The sequence below is a fragment of the Octopus bimaculoides genome, chromosome 5 (genome assembly GCF_001194135.2).
Source record: "Octopus bimaculoides isolate UCB-OBI-ISO-001 chromosome 5, ASM119413v2, whole genome shotgun sequence".
Lineage (NCBI taxonomy): Eukaryota > Metazoa > Mollusca > Cephalopoda > Octopoda > Octopodidae > Octopus > Octopus bimaculoides.
Window position 1 is genome coordinate 19,529,077 of NC_068985.1, and position 4,690 is coordinate 19,533,766.

General features: G+C 34.7%; 1 protein-coding gene across 6 annotated transcripts in view; it reads right to left on the bottom strand.

Moving 5' to 3' along the window:
* Positions 1-4,690, bottom strand: part of LOC106875497 (glycerophosphodiester phosphodiesterase domain-containing protein 5) — a 216,853-nt gene that overhangs the window by 121,169 nt on the left and 90,994 nt on the right. The window lies entirely within an intron of this gene.

Consider the following 4,690-nt stretch of genomic DNA (forward strand, 5'->3'; position numbering starts at 1 on the left):
GTCTTTACATTCTGAGCTCAAATTCCACCGAGGTTGACTTTACCTTTCATCTTTTCAAAGTTAATGAAAACAAGTACCAGTTGAACACTGGGTTTCATGTAATCAACTATCTCCCCACCGTCTGAAACGGCTGTCTTGTGCCAAAATTCGAAACCATTATTAAACAGAAATAGAGAATGATTGTGACTGCAGGGTTTCACCAACAACAGTTTATAAGTAAAGGACTACATTAAAAGAAAGCAAACCAAAATATATAAAATAAATTCAAGTTTGTAAACTTTTAAAATTTCACAGAACAGAAAGAAAATGCCAGTAATTTGTATAATAACGATAGATGCAAAGTAACATATTTACAGTAGTGCCTCTAATGTTCTTCATATCCAAGTTATATAAGAGCAGAACATTTATCTGAGTTATATCTTATACACTATACAAAGCAAAGAGATAGTGAGTTGCAATGTGAATATAAATTTAAAATAAGTATTTGAGACAATCTAAAGATCTGTATAATTTACTGATAGCATTTCTCAGAAAAACGCCCAGATATTTTAGTTAGTTAGGAATATCTTAAACCATTACATGTTGATATCAAAATAATGAATCAAACATTGACTTCTTAAAAGGAATAGTGGAGTTTCTAGCAATACAATTGAATGAGTATTAAGGATAGGAAAACAACAAAGTAGTAGAGCTGTAAGGGATCACCACAAAATGTTGATAATATAAGGTGAAATAGAATATATGCTAGTTACTCACATAATCAAACAAGTAGTACAGGGAAGCATTATATTCCAGGGGCTGGCATAGTAGTCTCATTATAATACTCTTCAAAGGAACAACTAAACAGCTATCAAAATGATGGGTTAAGTTATGAGAGTATCAGAAAGATTTCATGCAATTAATCAAGAAGAGTGTCTCAGTAAGAAAATGGTACTGATGGTTCTCCATTTTCTACCAGAAAGGAGAACTATCAGTTTCCTCTTCTTACAGAGACACAATCAGAAAACAAAAGCTAGCACACTAAGCATGCTGTAACCTGAAGAAAGCTTTGTTAGGGTATCATGTTCTGTATAATTTTTAAAAAAACTTAGCTAAGACAAATAAGTCAGAGTGGTCAGTGGTATGTACATGAACAACATGGGCAAATACAGGTATATCAAATACCATACAACATAAATTCTTGACTTATTAAAAATAATCTCTGCCTTTCCCAAATATAGCATAATTATCAAATTTGAGAAGGAGAGCTAACCTCAAGATTTAAGAATTCTCCAAAGTTGACAAGTCATTAAGGAAAAGGGCAGGCTTATTGTTTGGAGGTAAGAGAACAGTTGTGAAAATTTGCTTCTATGTCTGTAGTTTGGTGTTCCTGAACTTAATAGGGTGTAAATGACTAGCTTGTGAGAAGGATGTCGTCAACAAAGTGAGAGGTAGCAATTAGTTCAGTAAGGAATTTAGTATATAGATAGGTGTCTATCAGGGTTTAATGCTCAACCCCTTCCTATATATCATTTCCACAGGCCAACATAACAAAAGAGTTTAAGGCCAATTGTCCATGGCAACTCCTGTATGCTGTTGAACTAGTTATCATTGCTGAATCAGATGAGGAATTAGAGGAAAAGTTCCAAATATGGAAATAAAACATAGAATTAAGAGATCTAAAAGTAAACAGTACAACAACAATCCTAGCATGGCTTGTTTAACAACTGGAAAGTTGCCATGTTAGGATATGCAGAAAAAGATCAAACAGGAATTCTACAGTAGCTAACCAATGTATATTATGGGTGCATAAAAAATGCAATGGATCTCAAGCAAGATGATGGAAAAGGACTTCATATATAAGGGCAAACTAGAAATGAATGCTTTCAATTTCCCAAAAGGCTTACTATATTTCGGCAACTTAATGAACAATGAAAGTGGTAAAAGTTCAGAGAACTTATTTCTTTTGGCAACAAATGGTTTCTCTCTTAGAGTGAAGGGCATCCTTGCATATGTTTGCACAAAGTGTGATATTGCATGGTAGCAAAAATGGAACCCTGAATGCAGGCTGAAATAAAAATGAGGCAAGCAAATTCCACTAGATGAGTAACTTTAGCATGCAGATGAACAGAGAGAAAAGATGGGCATTAGATAAATCAGCTGTAATGTGTAAGAGTGAAAGAATGCAATGATACAGGTAAATTATGCATATGAAGAATGACAGTGAGATAAAGTGACAAGCAAATTGAAAAGAGCTTATGGAAGAAGACCAAGGAAAATGTAATAAGTAGTGAGGGCTAATCTTGTGATAATGAACTCCATAAACAAGATAACAAAATAATGTGGAACTGAATAAGTAACAACATGCTGTGCATAGAAAAACAGACATATAATGATGATGAAAATGGCAATGACGATGACAATAATGATGGCTGAGTGAGAAGTATAGACTATAAACCAAAATATGCAACTCAGGTTGAAAGTTTTCTCAAATTCTTAATGTCAAAACATAATTAATCTCTACACTAGAGCATACCAATCCTTTTGGAAAGCTTTCACAAGTTGTAACATCAATACTTCTACACTAGAATTAAATAACAATGTCTGTAATAAGCATTATCATTTTACATCTGCTTTCCATGCTAGTATGGGTTGGATCAGTCACCACAATCAGAGTCGGTGCATATTTGAGAGTACTGCTCAGCTTGACATACTGAAGGACAACACTCTGATCGCATGTTTCTTTTTCAGCTTGGTTTCTATGGATAGATGCCCTTCTTAACATCAACCATTTTACAGAATATACTGGGCATATTCTTTTCCATGGTGGCAATACTAGAGAAGAGTCATGCCCTTCACAAGGCTTAAGGGTCTTCACACGGAGTGTACTGGATGCACTTTTAATGACACCAGCTCTAGAGAGCTAGCCATGTCCCTGAAACAACTAAAGGGGCCTCACAATTCTACATCTCTGCTTGCTTGCGAATCTTATTACAAAGTGAAGTGAGAGGCAAAAAAGATTGGGGAATGAATGAAGATAAAAAGAGGGATACGTGACAGAGGTACTCAGTATTCAGTATCACCATCCCCATCACCACCACCATCATCATCATCATCACCATCATTATCGTTTAATGTCTTAGCTCCATGCTGGCATGGGTTGGACAGTTTGACATGGAGCTGACTAGCAGGGGCTGTCTGAACTCCAACTCTCTGTTGTGGCATAGTTTCTATGGCTGGATGCCCTTCCTAATGCCAACCAGTGCACTGAATACATTATACATGTCACTGTCTCAGGTGTGTTTACACAGCACTTGCATGGGTGCATTAATGCAGCCCTCACACAGGCACTTTTTAAGTAGCACCAGCACCTGAAAAGACAAGCCTGTATGTGTGGAAGACAGCAATTTTACTTAGCTTCGCATATCTTATCAAGTGTAAAAAAATTTTAATGCTGAGCTATGTTCCAGAATACTCAAAGTTAATGTTGAATGAAAAAGTTGACCCATGAATAAGTCTGCAGTACATTTAACATATTGAATATTATAATTATTTGAATGTAGCAGAACAATATTCAGAAAATAAAGAACATTGTTAACCTTATTAACAATAAAATTCCTCAGTGAATTCGAGAATAGTTACATTTCAATTTAGTAAATAATTACTATGGCAATATAATTTTTACTGTCTTACAGCCATTATTTTACATTAGCATATGTGACTTCTGCAAATTAATTTAATGAAAACTTCAACCTTTGCAGCTGAACACTCTTTCTATAATCATCTATGAAACCATAAATTAGGAGTTGCACCTATTACTGGCTCAATAGAGGAAATGCACAACTCAAAGGCAACTGGAAGTCTTGAGCTGACCATGGTCAGTAATACAAAACCTCAACCACAAAATGATTGTGCTTCTTAAAATTAATTAAATAAAAAGCTTACTTCCTAACCACAAGGTTCCAGGTTCAATCCCACTGTGTGGCACCTTGGGCAACTGTCTTCTACTATAGCCTCAGGCCAACCAAGGCCTCCTGAGTGGATTTGGTAGATGGAAACTGAACGAAACCCATCATATATATATATATGTAACTATGTATTTATGTGTCTTTGCCCCCACACTATTGCTTGACACCCAATATTCATGTGTTTATGTCACTGTAACCTAGCAGTTTGGCAAAAGAGACCAATAGAATAAGTACTAGACTTAAAAAGAATAAGTCCTGGGGTCAATTTCTTCAACTAGAACTCTTTAAGATAGTGCTCCAACATGGCCACAGTCGAATGACTGAAACAAGTAAAAGAAACATGCACACACACACACATGTTGAAGATGTACTTGCCTGGCAAATGATTTGACCTGAGACGATGTGTTGATACTAAAACAATTACTGCATGAAAATACATATTAACCATTACAGAACAATGTAAACATTGTAAACTTAAATATTTTTAACTTGATGTTGACAAATAATAAATGTTAAAGTGTAGTAAAGAGTTTCTGTGAGTTTTTAAGTAACAAATATGTACCTTCCATACTGTAATTGTTTTATATACATACATGTGTGAGTGTGTGTGTCTGTGTGTGTGCACACATGCATGCATGTACATATACGCACACATCTGTGCATATATGTGTGTATATATATATATATATATATATATATATATATATATATATATATATATATATATATATATATATATATAT